Here is a 6,243-nt window from a genome sequence, read left to right on the forward strand (position 1 = left end):
TGTCTTAAACTCTGGAAACCTTTCCACTCTTTCCTGAAAGCTCTTGTCGTGAACATAAAAGTAAACAAAAACCATTCAAGCACAAAACAAACAGGAAAAATAAAAGAACTGCAATTAAACTCAAAGCCACCGCTCTGCATAAAACAAGCAAAGCAGTTTGTTTAAAACAAGAAACTTAACAACAATCGTCACCAATGTCGGTTTTTAAGTTTAAATTTAATGTAGCACATGATTACACGAAAAAACTGGTAAGCAACGAATCATTGTTTTCTTAATAATCATCATTGAATTAATAATCATCATTGATGATCATTGAATATCAATTGTTTTCTTAATATATTTATTTCAATTTCTTAATATATTAAAATTGAAGAAATCCTATCCTAATTGAAGGAATTTGAAGTTTTTTGAAATTTGAACAACTAAATTTCCGAATTATTTGAGAGTCCAACCCGTATAAGCTGCATTCATGTGTTTAAAAGTACGTAAACAGTAATCACAGACCTTCTTAAACATTTATAAAAGATAAATGCTGATATTGATCTACCAATGAACGCAATATCATCACGTTTTCCATTCAGAAGAATAAACAGGTTTTTTTCATCGCATCTCTCTACTTTGAATGTCTGGGAAGTAATTGTGAGGCAGTAGACAACCACACAGCACGGCAGTATCGCAGTATCACCAATGAACGAGAATGTCTCAATATTAATGTTTTTATACTAACCTCTATGTATCTGACATAATGTACGTGACTCAACTAGGTACGGAAAATTGAAAACGGCGAAAATATTGATCTGCATTTCGTTTCAAGATTTTTATTTTTTCTTAAATATTGAGATTTCACTCATCATTATACAAGCTGTTATAAAAGTGTAAAAAACAAATGTGAAAGACTAGGACTGTTGGAGTGTGTAAGCGAATATTGCTTCAATTTTCATCGAAATATCAAAACCATTATTCCTGTTACATACCCTTTTAAGTTTTGTTTATTGGCAGTTTAAGCGAAATCTGCAAAAAAGCCTGCACCCAGTTTTATTCTTTTATTGCTTTGTTTGCTGTTGCCAGCAGCGAAAAGAATGCTGAGAATAAGTTCTAATTGCTGCATGTACAACCCTTAAAATATGCCAGGAAAATGTTTCATACCAGCGTACGAGTAAACAAGCCAGCCATTGTAATAATGGGGAAATATGCTTTACAATTTGACCTTGCATAAATTAGGCACTTCAGATATATTAAATGGTTCTTAGAGAGCTCTCAGTCGCTTAGCTAATATTTAAAATAGAGTTTATTTTATTTTGAAACATTTACATATTTTTAGAACTCAAGACTTTCTGTGCTACAACATGTTGCAATTTAGTTTCCAACGCTCTATTTTTGACTAACAATTATTGTAGAACAATGAAAAAAATTTTTAGGCCAAATTTATTTTCTTGTTTCTTATTATATATTTCATTTCATATACATTTAAATATGGAATTTTATTAAAATATTAATATCTCAGTTACCTTTTAATAAAAACGTTTACTTGAAAACTCTTTGTAATGAGTTTTCAAATTGCTACGTTTCTATAATTTGTTGTTGTAGTATTAGGAAATCACGTTTAGAATATTCACGACTTGCTGAACACAAGAAATCAACAAATCTTTGCAAATTATTACCCTGGTCAATTACCTGAGTTTAAAAAATTCAGCAGCTGTACTTGTACAATCTGACATTCGCTGTCTCGTCTTCCGATATATTTAGAAGCGTGTTCTAAGTATGATTACTAAGTTTACTATTAAGTAAAGTATGAATCAAACCATGAATCTTATAGACCGAAATCATACCAAAACTCTTAGGGGTAATTTCAAATGTTGATCAGGTTTATAATGAAAATATATCATTCTCCCATTATGATTATAATGTGACTCCAGGGATAATCTATATTTTTTTTAACCTACTGATCTCAAAAGTCCTTTAAAATATTTCTTTTGAGCCAATATATGGTATGAAGATAGGGAAGCCGGTTGTCAAAGCCTTGGATTCGTGATCGAAACCTGAAGAAGGCATGGATCCTCGTTACGTGTGTAGTTTCTATGTGCCATAGAGGCACTTGAACTTCTATTCTTTAGTTTGGTTTCGTTTAATTGTCTATCTCAAAGCACTACGTTTACTAAGGGGAAGAATGCCATCGTAGAGGACTTTGTAAGGGAAACAAACTGCTTCATATAAATTTTGCAAATGTAGAAATCGTCCATGCAGCTATCCATTTCGCCTGGAATCGAATATAGCTGGAAACTACCAGTGTTCAGCAATTTTAACTATCGGCCACTGGTGAGCGTGAACTGCTATAGTGGAGAATATCTCTGAAGAGGATAGTAAGAGAAGAAGGACTGGGTGGCCTTTGGATCCATCCCCTGAGATATTCTTCAGCAAACCTGGAGCTCTTTTATCTCGAGTGTGATTCGCCCCTTCGGTGCTCTTTCGATAATGTTTTCAGTGATAAGACCGCTAAATGATACAAGTTTGATAATATTGCCCGAATGCTTAAGTAGCAAAAAGTCTGTATGCTGAGATAAGCAGCCTTTAAAATTTTGCAGAACATGAAAAAAAAAAGTCTAGCCAGAATATCTGTGTGATATGGTATTTACTGTGAACATATATATTTCATTATCAAAATGTACCAAGTGAACTATCTTAAGATGATTATTAAAATAGGAACTTTTTTGCAGCAGGAATTCAAGCACTTATTTTAGTCACTGTTTCATCCATTTCCTTTCACTTCATTTCAGTTGTAAAAAGTTTCTAAGAGAGAGGTTAAAAAACGAAATTAGAACTGATAGAAATCAGAATAAATTCACGAATTTCCGACATATTTATCATTACTTTTTTTTTAATTTCCATGATACACGCTGTCTTAGATTTTATATTTAAATATATTTAAAAATTATATTAATAAAATTTATGAAGATAATGTATATCAAATTTTTCTATTCTAAAGATTGAACCTTAAATTTGATCAACCTTTCCCTGATTTTGAATCACAAAAATTAAGCTCAATTATCAAGTGAAATTACTGGTCAATTGAATCAACTGAGATAGTCTGGTGCGAAATTAAGGATAATTTGACATAATTGTTTATTAGGTTTATTATTAATTTTGTTTTGAACGAGGAAGTAGCATTTTTACAATCGTTGTGCTTTAGCTACAGTTCTAACTCCTCCTCTAAAATAATCTTTAAAATATGTCGACCTAGAGGATAATGTAATAAATAAGGCAACAGTTTTACCAACGATGAATCTCGAAAACACACTTTGAAGGAATTTTATGGAGATATTGCTTCCTCGGCGTATTTCGCAAATTTTAGGAAACTTCGGCTTAGAAATAAATTCACAAATTTCGGATATATTTCTCATTATTTTTTTTAATTTACATTATGCATGTTGTTTTATATTTTATATTTAAATATAATTAAAATTTAGCTTAATGAAATTTATGAAGATAATGTATATAAAAACTTTTCTACTCGAAAGTGTGAACTTTAAATTTGAATAAATTGTCCCTTACTTTTAAATCACAGAAATTAAGTTCAATTATTAAGTGAAATGCATAATCTTATACGTATTTAGACATTTGTAGAAGTCTAATAAAAGTTTAAGAAGTCTAGGGTCTAAGAAGAATGATTATTTCGATTACCTGTGAGTAACGTCCTAGAGTTCTCTTGTCGAGAATTAAAAATTAAGCATCCTCTCTGCAAATCACAGACGTAAAACTGTCATGCTGACACCCCCACCGTGGTTTGTTGTGAGAAAACCGTTGATGTTTCTGGCAGGATCTGTACTTAGGCAGTCTCGGGCTCAAGAGTGTATAATCTGTCTTAACAGAACATAAACTTTCGTTCATTCGAAGGATAGTTCAAGCGCGAGAGGAACCATATGGTACTATATTAGTATTTGTTCCTTGATAGTGGAGTTAATAACTCGCCATCGTACTCTTCTACTAAATAAATTTTCTTCGTTGTTTGGCCACATTTTAAGATTTACGTACACGATAATATTTAAACGTTCCGTTTTAAATGTTCTTCTATTTATGCATACGGCCTGGCCAGGTTGTAGATTTTAATTTTTTTGAATTCGACTAAATTATCTTGTGGCTATTTTATATTAATAATTGTTTGAGGGGAAGATAAGTAGCAAAGCAACGATGCAATTGTGCAATAGAATGAAAGATAATGTCTTTTTAAAAATTAAATGAAAGTGTAACAACTGGTTTCACTGCATTGGCTGATAAACATTTTCTATCATTTTCACAGTTTTGAGTTGTTGTTTTAGAGCATGAAGTAAAGAAACAAGAACATACGCCGTACCTCTATTTGTTTGTGAGCATTCGCAGCCACAATCATATGTTATAGCGTAGTGTAATAGTGTGAAATAAATCAAGCTGGATATATATCAATTGGAAAGATATAATCGCAGTTTAAAGAAACTTTATTTTCCTGGATTGTGTTATAACAGGTGAGGTGACATGGATAATGCGATATAATTCTTAATCGAAATGACTGTTTCGAAATTTAAATTATCTGATTCTCGAGAAAAACTAACAATCATAAATCAAGGGTCCATGTTTTCTATGAAAGCAAAGGAATCAATTGACCATACAAATGTAGATACACATTTAAATACGACGGATATTAATCTGTTTACATATAATAATTTTATCGAAATAGGATTCCATAGGTTAAGTGAAAACTGTAAACATTTTATTTACTTTAATTAACCACTTCTTTTATGTTACGCATCTTTCCTGTGTGTTCTCCATTTCCGTTTTTCTGACAGAATGTAAATTTTAGCTGACGAGTATTTAGTGGGGTAGAGAAGAAAGTGTATTTATAGGAAAGTTTTAGACTGTTTAGTGAGAGCCTGTTCTGCCTGCTGAAGGCTATGTTACTACTTTAAATTTTACGTTAGTTGTCGTCTTCAGAGTTGCTGTATTCTTGCCGTTAGTGCTCATCGTACACATATAGGTTTCAACCCACTTGAGAGTTAGTCATAGCAATATGTAGCTTTCAGAATAACTTAAAGTTTAACTTAGTTTTAACTTAAAATTTCTTTATTTTGTATTACTTCCATTGTTTCGTAAGCAAACGAAGTGATTTCTCTTCAAATATATTGAGTTCTTAATAAAAAGGAGCTTTTACATTCTTCTTACGTTTCTCGCTTTATCTAAATATAGCGATAGATTGCTTAGAGCGCACTGTAATCTTCCATTACATTACAGAGAAGAAACTGCGGACTAAACATTAGTTTATCATAGCAACAAATAGATGTGTAATATATCTATATATATACCTGATTATACAATTCAGAACGATAAAATTGAACATGCAGGTAAAGCAAACCTGCAAAAGCTCAGAGGCAAGCAATTAATGCATACTCAAAAATTAACACAGCTAAACAATCAGCATAATTCAGCATTTTTAAAAAGCTAAATTGTTTTATATAATGATAGTTTCCTTCTCCTTTACGTTACCTGATTATCAATTTACTTATAGCTAACTGTTATTTAATTCTGAAATGCGTTGATTTAATATTCAGTAACAGAATTTGGTATTCAGTACATTTTTCGATTGGGTATGTGTTTAGTTGCTAATCTAATACAGTTAGTTCTATTATTTTCGATCAGACGATAATATGAAAAGAATGAATAAGTAGAGGGGGGAAGTTCATAGTATTTTGAAGACAGTTCATATCATAAGCAGCAGTAGAGTAAGATTTCGTGAAGACATCAGTAATTAGGAGCCGGTAGTAACAATTCAGATAGCATTGAAGTCAGTGGAATAACATAAGTGACATGATCGGAACTCTGAGTCACCTCTGTCTAGGAACTTGCCGGTGGCAATATTCTTCTTGAAGCAGTCTTGAAGTAAAGTGCTGAGGTGGATAGAAAAGAGCGTTATACATGGCAAGTGGCTGGAAAGCAAATGGGTGTAGTAAGGTATGCAGTGCACTGCTGAAACAGTCTCCGTCCGTCGAAGTTATCGATTGGTTTGTGCGAATTTAAAGCAAAGGCATTTTTGTTTGTGTAACACGTCTTTTGATGTCGATTTATGAATTGAAGAGTTAGTGCCTTTAAAATACATTTAACTAGAACTATACTTGTATCCTACAGAAATGATTAACTCAACGGCCCTCATAACGAAACTATCACACTTTGCGAAGAAAAAACAAGAGAAATAGACTCACGGGGGCGTGAGCTACTCAG

Source organism: Stegodyphus dumicola, chromosome 4 (genome assembly GCF_044657685.1).
Source record: "Stegodyphus dumicola isolate Sdum_Otavi_A_Nest chromosome 4, ASM4465768v1".
NCBI lineage: Eukaryota > Metazoa > Arthropoda > Arachnida > Araneae > Eresidae > Stegodyphus > Stegodyphus dumicola.